Genomic DNA, 18,185 nt, shown 5'->3' with positions numbered 1-18,185 from the left:
TTAGAGTGAAGTCATGAAAAGAATTGCTTGCACATAATCCACAATGTTTGATCTATAAGTTTACATGTTTGTGCAGTTAAGGGCATTCATCTTTGCATTGTATTAAATATATATTGTATTAGAAAAACAAATCCTAGATGCATTGCACTTGATTGTTACAATCATTGACCCACTTTGAGAGTGTAATGATTCTCATGCTGTTTGGGCGATGCATCTTGGAGCAAATCCCTGAGGTATAGGAGAGATGTAGTGGGACCACAACAATCTGGTGGGGGTGCTCCCAATATATGTGATATGAGGTGCTAGACACTAATCTATTTGAAAACTCCAATTGCTTGGAATTGAGAAGGGATTCATTGGACTATGAATAGATTAAATGCATATCTAAGTTAGATCAGTGGTGTGTAGCCTCTAGATGCTCCTGGGCTTCGAGGTTGTGGGGTATTTTGGTTGAGCATAGAGGCTCCACTAAAGCCTTAAAGCTAGTGTCAGGCCCATTTTTTAGTCCTGATAAAAGCCATGATCAAGATTATCATAGTTTATGAATAAAATATTGATCCAAAGTATTATACCATGGAAATTATTAGAGGCAGCACGGAACTCACCCCTTGCAATAGTAGAGTAAGGTACTTACCCCTTAGCTATGGTGGAAGGTCTACACAAGGAAGTCCCATGAGAAATATTTTATTAATAGCAAAAAGATAATGTAGATGAGTTTCTCCCAGCTTTATATACCCCCCTTCTCTACTACTTGTTGAATGCTGAAATGACTAGTTTTTTTGGTTGATTTTTGTTGCTTTTGAGGCTTGAATGGTTTATTTTTGACGGATTTTGAGCAATTTTTAGTTGTTTTGGAAGTGTTTGAGAGTGTTTTGGATGATATTGATTATGCTTTGGAATCTCATGATGATTCTCAATAGAAATATGAGGTTTTGTGATGTTCTGATAGGTTTTGTTGAGGTTCTAATACCTTCTATTTAGCTTCCGTTTTGTTCTAATTTTCTTATGTACGAAGCATGGATTGATGATTGATGAAGGTTGAGGTTTTTTGAAAGCTTATTGAATGATTTTTTATAGTTTGGAATGGTTTTAGTATGAGTTATGAGGTTATGATGTTTTCTGTTGACCTTCTATAATCCTCTGATGAGCTTCTGTAGAGCCTATGTTCTTGCTCTATTCCTGTTCTATTCTATTCTGTATGCTTCTGTAAGTGTTCTGTGGAATGTATGTGTGAGTTTGGGAAAGTTTTCTAGCCTTGGAAAAAGGTGAATGTAAGTTCAAAAGAGTTCATGGAAGTGGAAGAAGTAGCTGCTAAAGACTCAAGAGAAGACTGGAGTAAAGTGACAATAGTGAGCTATGAAGAGTCATTGTAGTGGCTCTTGTGACCTTTCATATCAGATACATCTTTTGGAAGGGGCATCCACAACCAAAGAAGGATTATTATGAGTGATTATTGAGTATTGTAGTAAGGATATGATGTACTATTGATTGAGAGAGTAAGAGAAAGTCAGAGATAGCCAATTCTATCAAAACAATGTATCTATCTATGAGAGATTGAGAGAGAACTATGAAGACAATGAAGATGAACTATATGTGATTTCTTTCTATTCAAAGTGGTTTTTCTTTTGTGTTCTCTTTGTTGGTTGATGAATTCTATGAAGAATATGAAAAAAATGATGAATTTTATTGAAGATAAAGCCGTGGGAGATAGTTTTTATGATGCTACGTGAAGATTTATTCTTTTCCTTCTTGTAGTGGTTCTCTAAAGAATGAAACAAAAGCTCGTTGATATTACAAGATAGATTTTCTTGCATTAGAAACCCCTTTTCCTTGGTGTCTCTCTTGGGGCTCCATGTTTTTGGTGTGCAGCCGGGGAAAGTTGCCATCAACAAGCATCAGAAGAGGTTGAAAATGAAGAAAATGGCATTGCCAAGAAGAGAAGAATTCAATGGATGCTTGCAAAGTTCCTTCTTCCAATGAAGAGTTGGAGATTCTTATTTCCATAGCCACTTTCCACAAGAAGTTCATCCCACATTAGTGGAAACATATTACCATCATAATGCAAGCTCTAGCGGTGGATTGTTTCCTCTTCCTATTGAAGCAATAGAAACTTGCATCTTGGTGGCAAATTGTTTGGGAACAAACTGAAGAGCAGAAGCAGAGAGAATGACTATCCATGGAAGATTTGATATTCATTGAGAAGTTTCCAGACATCATCAAGTGGGAGATCGTGAAGAAGATTTAGGAGTCGTGGTCAGTGGAGGTTCATGAAAACAAGATTGAAAAGAGTTAGAATTTGTTCATCGATGCTCAACAACAAGGCACATGGGATGCGTGGTGCACTAACAATCTCCTGTTTGTCCAATTAGCAACCCATTGGAAGTTGGTGGATAGAGTATTCTTCACAACATACACTATTGAAACCATCAAAAGCTGGCATTATTATGATGATGGCACAACAATGATCCTCAGAAGAATGAGTTTTGATACCTTCAGAATGGAATATCTCCCCATCTGTAGTGGTTTGAAAGTTGAATTCACAGACATAGAAAAGCAGGAAGTAGAAGAGATGTTGTTCAAAGAAGATTGCAACAGATCCTGTTAAGATTGAGAAGATTGCCACCTTGACAACCCCAACTAACCTTAAGCGATTGAGAGGATTCCTTGGCCATGCGGGCTATTACAGAATGTTCATTGCACACTTTGCGATGAAGGCAGTCCCTTTGCATAAACTCCTAAGAAAAGATGCCGAGTTTACATGGACCACTGTTTGTGACGAGGCATTTAATACCCTGAAGTAATGTTTGATTGAAGCACCCATCCTACAGCCTCATGATTAGACGAAGGAGTTTCATGTTCACACTGATGCATCAATTGAAGGCCTAGGTGCAGTCTTATGCCAAAAGGGCCCCTCTAAGTTAGATCAACTAATATATTATGCAAGTCAGAAAGTAACTGACAGAGAGCAGAACTACACAGTGACAGAGCTTGAGTGTCTAGTAATGGTGTTTGGTTTGGAGAAGTTCCGATATTATCTGCTGTCGACGCATTTCAAATTCTACGTGGACCATGAAGCCCTTTCCTTCTTGATGAAAAAGGCCGATGTGAAGGGAAGAATGATGGGATGGCTCCTTCTATTTTAGGAGTTTGACTTCGAGGTAATCAACAAACCTCGTCGCTCCATGTTCTTGACTGATCATCTATCGCGTATCCCGTAGAATGCAAATGAGGAGCAGGATGATCAAGACCTCCCAGATGCATCCTTGTTTCTGGTCAACATTGTCACTCCTTGGTACACAGACATACCCAACCTCCTGGCAATCCAATAATATCCCCCTAGAATCTTGAGCCATGAGAAGAAGCAGCTTCTGTTGGAATCATCCCCCTACACCCTATTAGGTGGCGCTCTATATAAGAAAGGCAAGGACAAAGTCTTGCAAAGATGTGTTGCAGGAGAATAAATTGACAAAGTATTAAAAGCATGCCATGATGAGCCCTATGGTGGACACTTCGCAGGAGAAGCGATAGCCAGAAATGCCTTACTTGGAGGATATTGGTGGCCAACACTCCATAAGGATGCTTATGATTACTGCAAATGGTGTGATGCTTGTTAGTGAATGGGAAAGCCTACTAAATCCAGTGTCATGCCTTTGCAACCCATTCTTCCCCTAAATCTGTTCGAGAAGTGGGGGATTTATCCACCAACTAGATGGAAGCAGAATAGATACAACTTGGTCTGTACAGAGACTACGTAACAAAGTGGTGTGAAGCTAAAGCTCTGAAGCGGGACGATGGTAATAGCATGGCCTTGTTCCTGTACAAGAATATCATCACCCTTTTTGGCAGTCCCCTAGAGCTTGTTAGTGACAAAAGTAGCCACTTCCTTAACAAAATTATGGAAGAATTGACAGAACTGTATAAGATCCACCATCACAAGTCCACCCCCTATTATCCTAGAGCTAACAACCAAGTTGAAGTCACCAATTGCATCCTCTGCTCGATCCTGACAAGGTGGATTGCCACACATTGCCGTGATTGGGATGATCGACTTACAGAAGCCCTCTGGGCATACAGAACCTCCCATAAGGCAACTACATGACAAACTCCTTTCCAGTTGGTGTATGGAACAAAAGCTATCTTTCTTGTTGAACTCGAGCTACCCTCTCTGCAGTGGCTATCAACGAACGCTTGGGAGATGACGAGTCCCTACAATGCCATCTTTTGCACTTGGAGTGCCTTGATGAGATCTGCAGGACGGCCCTGCATGGAAGCCACACAAGCTCGCAGAAAGCTCTATCATGACAGCTTCATCAAGTAGAAGGAGTTCACGACAGGTGACTTAGTTCTCGCTTATGATTCCTGATTTGGCAAGTTTCCAGGTAAGCTTCAACAACAATGGATGGGTCCTTATAAGGTACTTGTCGTCAATCCGAATGGCTCAGTTCAAGTCCAAACAGTTGATGCCTCTGATGATCCCTTCCTAATCAATGGCTATCACCTGAAGAAGTACTTCCCTCCCTGAGGACCTTGACAATCACAGTTAACCCACCCTTTCCCTTTTGGGAGTTGCATTGCCCTTCTCCTTGTTCTACTGATAGCCATTACACTCTTCTTTATGAGGCGGCATCCTTCTGCTAGCCCCTCCAAGACACCTCCCATCCTTACTCTGTTCTTCTCTCGTGTGATCTAGTAGTGGTAGTGAGGATGGTCTTGGCACATGGTATTTCTACCTTCTCTTTATTAAAGAAAAAAAGAAGGGGAAAAAAATATCGGTCATGAGAGAAAAGGACTTTGGTCCCTATCATGTCGACCTATTCTTTGAGAAAAGGTAGAAACACCCTTAGGAGTCGGAAAGAAGAGAAAACAAATTAAAATAAAATAAAACAAACAAACTACTATGGGAGAAAAGGAAGCAACTCCTTGTCATAGCAGACCTCGTTCCAAGAAAAGGTGGAAACACCCTTGGACGTGAAGCTGGTTGTGGAAAAGGCCGTAACACCCTGCAATCTAGGATAGTCGAATCATCAACAAATACTTTTCTAGAAGAAATTCCAAAGCCACCTCCCTTGGTGTGCTGTCTCTGTACTCCCCACAAAACATGTGATTCCCTCACATAGATGACATGATTTCCAGAAAATCTACAGTACTAGATATATGGGCTACCTCCCTAGGTACACCTCATCTTCACCACCCTGATGACAATAATAGACGAAGCGATCTTCATCGACAAACAATTGAGTGATGTGAGCTTTCATCCTAACAAGATGGGCTGTGAGTATGGTCTGCCCGCTATATCTATTAGTGAGTGTGAGAGAGAGGGTGGGGTGAGTGACCAGTCCTTGCCCTTTACATTTAATAGAGAGGTCCGATGTGTGAATGAAGTATTGCATACACATGTTGGGCTTTTCAATGCACAAAGCATGATCTATTCCTGTGCACTGCATTATAAGGCTCCCTGGCCTTCTTTCTTGCACCATATGCCGGCACAGGGTGGGATGCACAATAGCATCATCAAATGTGCACAAGGCATACAACCTTTGCACAAGTGATTGTGAGGATAACATCAATGGTTCTTAGGAATGGTCTGCCTTCCTATATCTATCAATAGAGTGTGAGACAAAGGGGGGTTGAGTGTGACTAGTGTTTCCTAAATCAATTATTGAGAGGTGAGGATTGAGGGATGTAATGACAATTGGTGTCAGGTACATTCTCGTTTCCATATGCACACACAAGATTGGTCTCTGCTATCACCACATTACATGTCATCCTCTTTTGTACAGTGCACAACAAGGCTCCCTGGCCTTCTTGCTTGCACCTATGCTAGACGGGGTTGGATGCACTAATGCACCATCAACTGTGCACTCTAGCATACTCCCTCTGCACCATCCCCCTTGTCGATTTTTAACTCGGGTGTGAGATTTGGGTTTTACTCGTTATTCACTCGAGTGATGTCAATAATGGGGCGAGTGATTGTTCTTTCATTCCATTTGAGTGATCTGAGCTGAGTGAGATATTCTTTGCCATCGACGGTTTCCTATGATTCCCTCAACAAAGCTGTCTCCTTGGGTATTGATATTGCATGGTCCCTACTCTGCTAGATGTATACAGGTTACAAAGACACCTCGGTCTCTCTTGCATCCGCCGATTGTGGCACAATATGCGACATTGATAGTCAACCTTGATTCTCTCCAACATGGGCCAAGTTTTTCTAACCCTATACATTCTGTTTATTAGTAACGGTTAGGTCTTAAGTGTGGGACATTAGTAGTTGGTAGTTTGATGTGTGGTCCTAGGTTCTTGATTTTTGGTTTACCCTTCTTGTTAAGGTTTTAAGTGTGGGGACGCGTCCTTGCACGTCTATGATGCATACCACCTGCATATGACTCAATTTGATCATGTATCTATGACATGACCTGATTTTACCTTGATGGGGTCCCTTCCCCACCCACCCATCCACTTTCAATCCACCCTTGGGGCAGTTCCTTCTCTATTTTCCTTTATCCCTTGTTTTGACATTTTTTTCGTGTGAACTCTCCTATGTTCACCAAAACCCGAATCCACCCTTCCAGCCATGTTCATCCCTTTGAATTGACCATTTTTCCTTTTTACCAATCCCTGTTCGGCCAGATGGTTCTTGAGATATTAATTTTTGAACAAATTTCCATCAATTGGACGTGTTTCCATGTGAGCATATCCTTTTTGCTTTGAAACAACAATCTGGCATGACAACCCTGCCCTACACCTTCCATATGACATTTTTTCTTTTTGCACCCTATCATTCCGATGCACGGTTCATCGATTATTAATTTTTGCGGGTTTTTGAGACATTTTTGTGTGTATTTTTTACATTTTTCCATGTGAGTTGGCCCTATTTTTCACAAGAATTACAGTTCAATTTGACAGACGCGTCTAGCCAACCTTTTCCCACATTTTTCTTTTTTATCCATCCTATTTTGCTCGTTGGATTTTTAATTATTAAATTTTTAATGTGCTTTTGGGTGTTTTTTTTGTGTTTTTTGCATGATGAATTTTGATGTGACCGCCCTGTGTATCCCTTCCCCCCAACATTTTTCCTATTTATTGCCCTTCGTTCCAGTACTTGGTTCTTTTCGTATTAATTTTCGAGTCCATTCGGGGGCTACCTTGTTTCTTTTTAACAATTTATTACAAAAATTATCTTTTATTTCTAGATTTTTTATTTTTAAAATTCAAAACCATTCACTCCCCCCTTCCCAATGATTTCCCCCTCTTCTCTCTCCTCTTCTTTCTCTCTCTCTCTCTCTCTTTCTTCTTCTCTCTCCCCAATCCCGACCCCGACCCCTCCCTCTCTCTCCCCTCTCTCCCTGCTCGTGCTTCCTCTCTTCTTCTTCTTCTTCTTCTTCTTCTTCTTCTTCTTCTTCCTTCCCTCCCTCTCCTCCTCCCTCTCCACCCTTTCTTCTTTCTCTTCCTCTTCCTCTTCCTCTTCCTCTTCCTCTTCCTCTTCCTCTTCTTCTTCTTCTTCTTCTTCTTCTTCTTCTTCTTCTTCCTTCCTTCCTTCCCTCCCTCTCCACCCTTTCTTCTTTCTTCTTCCTCTTCCTCTTCCTCTTCCTCTCCTCCTCCTCCTCCTCCTCCTCCTCCTCCTCCTCCTCCTCCTCCACTCTCTCTCCCCATGTCGCTTCCCCTCCCTTGTCCCACCCCTTCCTCTCCCTTCTGCCACTCGCGTAGCCCGAACCTGCGCCAAGGTCACTGTTGTCACCCACCTCACGTTGCCTAGCGCCGCTGCCCCCACCTACCACTTGCAAACCCCCCGCCCACCACCCCTCCCTCCCTTCTATCCCCCCGCCCGCCATCCCCTATTCCCGTGCCCATCCCCCCTGCCCGCCCACCCCCTGCCCCTTCCCCTCCCACCAACCCCCCTACCCCACCCCCTTGTCCAACCCCCCTTTTTTGTCCCTACCCACTACCCACCCCCATTTTCCTGCCCACCCGCCCCTCCTCTACGCCCCCTTCCATTAACCCCTCCCACTAACCCCTCCAACCCGCCTGTCTACCCTTTGTCCGCCCACTCTGCCCACCCCCTCACCCCCACCCCTCTTAGCCTCCTTTCCCCTGCACGTCCCCTTTTCTTCTGCCCCCCCCCACCCGCACTTCCATTACTCATATTCCTCCATGTTCATGCGACCATTCGTGGGCGTATGCGTGGCTTCATTCATGGGTGTCCATGTGGTTTTCTGTGCATGTTTGCGTGGTTGGACATGCTTGCGAGGTCCTTGTAGCTGGTCACATGCCGCTGTGCATGGTTTTTCGTGAGTGGTCAGTGTGGCCGTAGTCTTCGCGGGTGTTCACGTGCAAGCACGTGCGGTCACTGCTGTCACAAGCAACCCGGGCACCTCCTTTTATTTTCCAAAACCCTTTAAAAAAACCAAAAAATAATTAAAAATTTCTTTGAAAAATTGTAAAGTTTTTTGGATTATTTTCCTATTCATAATTGCAAAAAGTTAAAAATATTCAAAATCCTTCTAAAATTATTAAAAATTGAATTAAATTCTTTAAAAATTAATAAAAATAAAAAATAGTTAAAAAAACTCCCCAACTCATTTGAGTATTTTTGGCATGTTCCATATGTTGAAAATGCTATACCCAAATGGCAAAATATTATTTTAAGGCCAAAATACTCAAATTTTTATTTAAATTCATAGAAATTTCATTTTAAATTCCAAAAATAAGCTGAAAACTGCAGAAAAATATGAACACGTTGTTGAAAGTGGATGGTTGAATTCTCACTCAGGGTTGATTGCAGAAAGCTTATTATTAAATTTGTTTTTTAGAAAACCATAGTAAATTAAAAAACAAACAACAATAAAAAAACACATAAATAATAATAATAATAATCACATCACAAAAATCCTAATCACAACTAACCAAACTAAATAGGAGCACACTAACCTTGCCTTGATATTTCTTTTAAAAAAATAAGATGTTTCATTTTTTTTTCCAGTTAATAGTGGCTTTTGCTTTTTTGTTGGACTCATTGCATCTTAGGACTAATCTGTGCGTCCTCAGTTTCTTGCATACACCATAATCACATAATCACATAATCACATAATTTTTTGCTTTATTTATTGATTTTCACCCCATAATCACAGTTAATTGCTAAAATGAACTTTAATCACCCACTTTTTCATGCGCGCTCATGCCAAATACACATTTTTCTAATAAATTAAAATAAACCAGTCGTTCACTTAGCACATGCTTCGTGTGCTATAGATACATCTAAGTTTATTTAAAAATGAACATGTCGTCACAAGTACACGCACTACACAAAAAGTGCTAAACACACACTTAATTTTTAATCAATGAATTTGCATTTAGAAACCTCAGTCTAGGTATCGGAGTCGGGGTTTCGTTTCAAGCACTGCTTCACCCTAGTAATTTGTAATTAACATTTTAAGAAGGAATTGTCGTTTTCTTATTAAGGTTTAGCACTTAATAAAATTTCACCCATTTTTAAATAATTTCTTATAACAAACCATTCATTAAAACTAATTTTCCTCCCTGCACTTATTTTCCTTTTCAATAAATGCACTTCGTAGGATGGAAACGTGTCGTCTTTCGAGTTGAAATTGTTGAATGGAGTTTTGGTCATGCTATGAGTGGGCTGTTATTCTATTATGGTTTGGTTTCTATGATACGATTATGGGTACGTCATGTAGTTTTGTTTTTTGCCTGATACAAAAATTCAAGGTGTTTGTATGTCTTGCATCGCATGAAGCTTTCGGTCGCATGTGTAGAGGTCATGACAAATTTTTTCTAGGATGTGGATTGCTTGGGGTGATTAGTCGGTCAGTCACGTCTGTGTGTGTTTATTATGATCGATCTCTTATTTCTAGTTATTCTGTTGTTTTGCAAGCATTCATTGTGATTGTCTATGTGTGTGGTGTGTGTGTAATATATTTGAATGGTGCCTCAAGCTCCTCCTCCAGTTCAGTACGTCCCCTTGGTATCTCACAATTATTCTTTATTGCAAGAGTCTGAACTTATTGGCAAAGCAAGCTTAGCCAAGTTCATCGGACTCTCCTTACCACTCATTCTAGAGAATACTGATACTTGTGATTAGTTTCTAGCCTCTTATAGTAAGAGGTCTGGTCTTGTAAGAGGAACGGTTGACGCCTAAAAGTTTGGGCAAGGCTCTGTCTTTACCCTATTGGGGAGACTCTTTTCCTACTATTAGACAACTGTTTTCAAATGACGATATCCTCAAATTGTTGCAGAAGCAAACACAAGATATGTTGGATCCCAAGAACGTTCTTACTACTTCTGGCATCAGTGTCTCCATGATCTCCAATCCTGTGTGGAAGTAGTTATGCAAGTTCCTTTAGGATAGGTTTATGCCTACCAATACAACCTCTAATTACCTTTCAAAAGAGTTGTTTATAGCTTCCAGAATGGTGTTGAAAGGCATAATGATTGATTGGAGTTCCTACCTTCTGTCAAAAATGGATCAACACTTTGTTAGAGCCACAAGGGGTAATGTAACTAATGTTACATTTGGTTCCTACCTTTCGTATTTTTGGCATATGCCACCCCTTCAAAGGAAGTTCTTACCTTGATAGTTGATCCACCAGAAGCTCCTCCCCCTATTGAACACTCTAATGTCGCCATTGAAGATCTTGATCTTATCCCTCCTGTGGTAGTTCAGAGGAAACACTCAAAATGAGTGGCTGAATCAGCCCCATCTCCTCCTCCAGTCTCTGTTCCTGATCAATCTAGTAGTCACCTACCAGCTTTCCTCACAACACCAAATATTTTTAGAGCACATCTTGAGGGTACTCTAGATATTTCCATCCCTTTAATACAACACTTGGTAGCTGGAGATGCAATTCCCTTCCTATGTCAAGATGTTTACCATTCTATTGAGCTCTCAATGACTGCATGTATCCAATAACTCTATTCCTCTTGCTATGACGAAGTCCAGCAAACCAAAGACGAGCTGACAGACTAAGATCATTGATGTTTTTCTGATCTTTGTACCCAAATGGAGCAACAGACTAAGATCATTGACGCTCAAAAAATGGACATTTCTTGTTTGCACACTTAGCTGGCTCACACTAAAACCCAAGTGGTTAATGTGACTGAGGAATGAGACAGATTATTGCAAGAATCTCAAGAGCTTCAGGCTCTGCTAGCCGCCCAAACAGAGGAGCTTAAGATAGAAAATACCACCTTAGAACAGAGCAGAATCCAAATTCAGCAACTTAATGAGCAACTGATCTAGTCACGTTCTTCTACATTGAGTCTTGAGCAACCAGTTTCTTCTTTGACCCTTGCGGACTTGACAGTTCTCCAATGATAGGCCACGTTATGCCTATTGTTCCAAGCTAAAGTGGAAAGACTACAGTCCAGGATGGACTTATTATGGTTTTCGTTTGAGCAATTTCAGGAGTATATTCCTCCCTAACACAATATTAGTGAGTTTGGGAATCTCCCAATTCTCATTTTTTGAATACTAAAAAGGTGGCACATGGATAACATGCCCATACGTTTCTCAAAACTATATGACATGACATATCATTGGAAAGCACTTGAAAAATGGAATCTATTGAGCTATAGAGCGCTCGATTTGGAGTTATAGTGTTCACGTTATGACAAATCCAAAGATTTGACCATGTGTCCCAAACTTATGGGAAATTCCCATAATCCCCAGGATGGTGTCCCACTATCAGTTGTAGAAGTTGGCCTTCTATATCAAGCTCTCAACGATGGATCTACCTCTTCTAGAAGATGGTTGGTGTGGAGCTTGGTCTTCTAGTTTGCTGATAGAAGTAGTCCGTATGGTCTTTGAAGATTCTATGACTTCGGATATAATGTTGCTGTCTTATATGTATTTATGAGGCGATCTGTTGATTCCCAATGATGAAGATCTGGCTTAGTATATAGGGGATGTGGTCTGACAAGCTGCCTTATATGTCAAACATTTGGAGTTGAGGATAGATGAAATGTTCCAGTACTATTCTTCTAAAATGGCTGCTTGCCTTGACAATTTATGGCATATAATGATTGATTCTATAGTCATGAACCAACGATAGAATAAAGCCTCTAATAATGTGTAGAACACGATATAATAAAGCCATTAATTCCAGGGGATTGGTCAACTGCTAGTCAAGTGTACCAAAATTATCTCCATTTTTCCCAACAATATTCACAATCTCCAGATCCTTCAGTGAGATTGACAGCCCACTTTGCTTGGTACCTAGCATATATGCATAGGCATTCCCATAATGATCAAAATGCCATTCCAAAGTTATGTATGAATGTCAATGTGAATATTGATTCCCAACAACGGATGTTCTATATTTTCATGCCCTTTGTCTGCCTAGCAGATACCTTGTTTTGCTAGAAAGGATGTGATGTCTTTAATCCTTTCATAATCCTCCAAAAACTTTTGTAGATGAATCCTTATCAATGGATTATTTTCGTAATCATCAAGCTTTCAAGAGGGATTAGCTTCATTGATACCCCTGGATGTATCTTCTATGCTTCTTAATGATATATATATATATATATATATATATATATATATATATATATATATATATATATATATATATATATTGGAGATGCCATTCAGATAGTTGTTTTGTATTTGTGCTGTGTTAATTTTTTTGTGATGAGTTCGTGGTGGTTGAATATTGAATTTGTTCGAGAGCTTTCTTTTACTATTGACATTGATGGTGATGATGGATGGAAAGCCTATGATGAAAAGTTGAAAAACCTCTTATATCCTTTACAAATTTGTCATGCCTTTCTATTGTTTATAAGATGTGTTAATGGATAAGGTGTTTTCCTTTAGTTGTATTCTTTCTTAGATACAGGTGACAAGTTGGGGTCGTGGTTGGGTGGCTTATTGAAGATACTAAAGAATATTGAGTTGAGCTCTTAATGAACTTATATTTCCTCTTTTTTAGGTCGCAAGGATGCTTCCTTATTAAGTGTGGAGATATGTTCAAAGCTGAAATGACTAGATTTTTTGGTTGATTTTTGTTGTTTTTGAGGCTTGAATGGTTGATTTTTGATGGATTTTGAGTGATGTTTAGTTGTTTTGGAAGTGTTTAAGAGTTTTTTGGATGATATTGATTATGTTTTGGAAGCTCATGATGATTCTCAATAGAAATGTGAGGTTTTGTGATGTTCTGATAGGTTCTGTTGAGGTTCTGATTAGTTCTGATACCTTCTATTTAGCTTCTATTTTGTTCTGATTTTCTTCTGTATGAAGCATAGATTGATGATTGATGAAGGTTGAGGTTTTTTGAAATATCATTGAATGGTTTTTGATAGTTTGGAATGGTTTTAGTATGAGTTATGAGGTTATGATATTTTTTGTTGACCTTCTATAACCCTTTGATGAGCTTCTGTAGAGCCTATGTTCCTGCTGTGTTTCTATTCTATTATGTTCTGTATGCTTCTGTAAGTGTTCTGTGGAATGTATGTGTGAATTTGGGAACCTTAGAAAAATGTGAATGTAAGTTCAAAAGAGCTCAAGGAAGTGGAAGAAGTAGCTGCTGAAGACTCAAGAGAAGACTGGAGTGAAGTGACAGTAGTGAGCTATGAAGAGTCAGTGTAGTGGCTCTGGTGACCTTTAATATCAGACACACCTCTTGGAAGGGGCATCCACGACCAAAGAAGGATTATTATGAGTGATTATTAAGTATTGTAGTAAGGATATGATGTACTATTGATTGAGAGAGAAAGAGAAAGTCAAAGATAGCAAATTCTATCAAAACAATGTATCTATCTATGAGAGTTTGAGAGAGAACTATGAAGACAATGAAGATGAATCATATGTGATTTCTTTTCATTCAAAAGTGGTGTTTCTTTTTTGTTCTCTTTTTTAGTTGATGAATTCTATGAAGAATATGAAAAAAACGATGAATTTTATTGAAGTTAAAGTCATGGGAGATTGTTTCTATAACGTTGTGTGAAAATTTGTTCTTTTCCTTGTTGTGGTTCTCTAAAGAATGAAACAAAATCTTGTTGATGTTACAAGATAGATTTTCTTGCAGTAGAAACCCCTTTTCCTTGGTGTCTCTCTTGGGCCTCCACTACTAAGTACTAAGCTTCATTACAAGCATACTCGGCCTAAAGAAGCTTTGTCCTCAAACCTTAGAAAAGAGATGAAATTTATAACAAATGTACAAAAGAGCTTGTGAGAAAGTAGATCCATGCAAATAGAAAATGCCATAATCCAAAGAAGATTCCTCATGAAGCATAATTCTAAAGGAAGTGAAATAGGTACACTTGCTATAACTGTCCAAATAGGATAGTCGCTAGGAAAATTATCATCCCTTTGTGTAAACATGTCCAAATCCATCAAATTATGTCTCATTCAAAAATAGATACCAAGTAGAAGTTCAATCCATAAAGAGAAATTTTGACCAAGTTTAGCAATTAATTTTATGATAGAATTTTCATACGGCAAGGTGTTCTGTTTTAGAATTCAAATGTTGTTCATGTAAAAGCCATGGAAAAGAATCAAGATGGGAGGATGGCTCCCAAGTAGACTCTTTAAAAGGAAAAACCTACCATTTAATAAGACATTCTAGTAATGTTTGGTTCCTCAAAACTTTCTCTATCTTTCCAATAACTTTTTTCGGCTCATAAATGATAAAACCATCTTTATTGATTGGAGTTAATTCTTCCAAAATTGTAATGGCTAGACCCACATACTTCTTTAATTGAGAGATATGAAAGACATCATGAGTGTGTGTTGAATAAGGCATTCAAACTTATAAGCAAGCTCTCCTGTTTATTTGAGGATTTGGTAAGGGCCATAAAACCGATGAGCAAGCTTATTGTTACCTCCATTTAAAGAGGCATACTTAGACTTAGGTTAAAAAAAAATCCAATCATCCTCATTAAATTTCAAGGGCCTTCGTTTCTCATTGGCATAAACCTACATGACGTCTTGAGCTTTATGCCGAATATTTGCCTTGCATTGACTCATAAAACCTTCCATCTTTTTAAGTTCGGCCTTAGCTTGTGGGTCTACATCATCATGGAAAAGGATGAAAGGTATTTGCACTTTATACCCATAGAGCACTTCAGAAAGTGACATACTAATACTCATATGATGAGTATCATTATAACAAACTTTAGCCAAATGTAATAATTGATTCTAAGAATCTTGAGTATCATAGTAAAAATGGCAAAGATAAGCTTCGAACCATTTACTAGTGTGCCCCATTTGTCCCTTTATTTAGAGGTAATAGATAAGCTTCCAACCATTTATTGGCATGCTCCATTTGTTCATCTATTTGGAGGTAATAGATCGTACTAGGAGTCAACTTAGTTCCCATGGAAGAAAAGAGATTTTGCTAAAAATTGCCCATAAATTTAGTACCATGGTTGGATATTACCTTTACTGCCATTCCATGAAGCTTGAACACACTCCATAAATTGATCGGTCGGCAGTAAATTAGACTTTAGTAAGGATAAAATGGGCATATTTTGTCAACCAATCAACAACTTTATAAATGTTATTCCAACCATGCTTTGTTATTGCAGTCCTGTGATAAAATCCATGCTAATATTAGTCCATTTTCCTTGAGGAATAGGTAATCACTGAAGTAATCCACTGGGTAGAATTGTAGAATCTTTATTTTGTTGATATGAAAAACATTGCATAGTATAATATTTGATGTCTCTCCAAATACCCTTCCAATAAAAACTCTTATGAATAGTGTCGAATGTCTTAAATAGCATATGGTGACCTGCCAAAGGTGAAGAATACCTTTTTCGAAAAATGTGATGCTTGAAAGATGTTTGAGGCGTCAAATAGACCTAACCTTTGTATCACAATAATACATTATGCCATGTGAAAGATACTCTTCATCTCTTACTTCTTGAAATGCTCTCATCATAGTGACTGCATTATCATCAAGCAAATATTCTTCTTGGATATCATGAATCCACTCTTTGTACAAAGTAGAAATAGAAGAAAGTGAACATGTCCATATTCTTGGCAAAGCATTTACCACAATATTGTCTTTACTTGCCATATATGAGATATCAAAATCATAGCCTCGAAGTATAGACAACCATTTTCATTGTTTAGGAGATAAAGTGGGTTGAGAAAGGAAATATTTCAATGCTCTATAATCGCTCTTGACCTTAAAATGACTACCATAGATATAATAGTGTCACTTTTTAATTGCATAAAGAATGGCTAGCATTTCTTGCTCACAAACATGGATTTGATGTTCTTTTTCATCCAATTTTCTATTCTCATAAGGAATTACTCCATTATCCTTATATAGAATAGCCCTGATACCTCTTTCACTACCATCCACATATTTAGTGAATTCTTTAGAAAAATCTAGTAATACTAGAATGGGTGCTAAAACTAACATAGATTTCATCTCATTGAAGCTTTTTCCATTATGGAATCCCAAAAGAAAGATTCTTTTTTTCAACATGTCAGTCAATGGAGCTATAATATGAGTATAATATTTAATAGACAACTAATAGAAGGAAGATAATCCAAGGAAATCTCTCAAAGATGTACAAGTCATAGGGGTAGGCAAATTCTTGACATATTCCACCGTCTTTGGGCCTACTCTAATCCCACTCTCATTGACAATGTGGCTCAAATATTACACCTCATCTTGTGCATGAAAGAACACTTGGATTCTTTTGCAAAGAGTTTTTACTTTCTCAATGTATCAAACATCTCCCTCACATGTTGTAAATGCTTATCTTTGGATTTACTATATATGAGTATATTATTGAAAAAGACAAGGACTATTTTGAATAAGAATAGTTGCAAAATCTTATTCATAAGAGCTTGAAAAGTGGCTAGAGTATTTGATAGACCAAAAGGCATCACAATAAATTGATACAATTCCCTCTCGGTTCTAAATGCAGTCTTACCATTGAAATGCAGTGTGATGGTGTAACCACAAGAGAAGTGGCCTCAAATAGTTTTGCACAATGGCAAATCAACAACAATAGTGGAGCTAGAATAACGGCCTCTTTGCATCAACCCAACCAGTCTATATAGTGATTACAAAGACTCTCCAAAACTACAAGTGATTGAATATAAGAAAATTTGATGGACTACTTGTCTAATTCACTTGCAAACATAAAAAAAGAGTTTATATAATCACAGAACAACTGTAGACACTATGAATATTGTTATCCTATCAAACACTATAGGAACAAGAAGAAATGTCATGATATCAAACCACTTGGTGTGGAAAGTGCCATCAAGCAGGATATTTAGCCACTGAATGTATCCAAAAGCCAATCATCCCTTGAGCATATTATTGTTATTGCCTAAGAAAGGTTCACACAGAGAATATTTGCTCACTGAAGAAGATGCATGATAAAAAGAAGAAAGATGAGAAAGCAAGGTTCAACATGCTAGAATCCAAGATGACAACCCAAGACATTGGACCAAAGCCTAGAGATTTTGGTCCTAATTTCAGTCTAAGGAGGTTTCCCTCCCAAAGGTTACATAGGAAGATAGTTAAGTGGTGGACAAAGATCCAAAGTGCAACGTTATATATGCAGAGAGAATGGTCATATCTACCCAAACTATCCAAACCCTAGAAGATTAATGGACTACAAGCCCCTCTACAATTGGTGCAAAGGAGAAGGCCACATTACTAAAGACTATCCTAGTCCAATCCTTATCAAATTCTAATACCATTGATAACCAATAAAAGAATCAACAACCTACCTCCAATGTAGTAGAATTTGAAGTAGCTGCAATTATGCAAGCCAAGAAAAGAGAACCAATAGTTCCAAAAGAAAATGTTCCACCTACAAAAGTTGTTAAGTTGAAGCTCCCAACAAAGCCACAAAGTAATACAGTACATGGCAATAAAACACGAGGCACTCTAGTGCCACAAAAGAATATATAAATAGTCAAGGAGGAAGGACTAGAGATCCAAGAGATAAAAGAGGTGGATGTACCTCCAGTAGTAGAAGATGTGATAATTTCCCTATTCCCCACATTTACTACTAATGGTAGAAGATGTGGGGAGATCAAAGTGTCCATTGCCCCATTGCCTATAGCTGGTTAGAGAAGCAACTAGATCCTTCGAAATAGTATGATGTAGAGAAAGACCTGGATACCTTTCATCCTGATTTGACATTTTGACAACTATTCATGCTATCTCCTAGTTGTAGAAAGAGATTGAAAAGCA

Source organism: Lygodium microphyllum, chromosome 6 (assembly GCF_053477565.2).
Source record: "Lygodium microphyllum isolate KBCC chromosome 6, Lygodium_microphyllum_v1.1.10, whole genome shotgun sequence".
Lineage (NCBI taxonomy): Eukaryota > Viridiplantae > Streptophyta > Polypodiopsida > Schizaeales > Lygodiaceae > Lygodium > Lygodium microphyllum.
Note: the sequence above shows the minus strand (reverse complement) of the source record.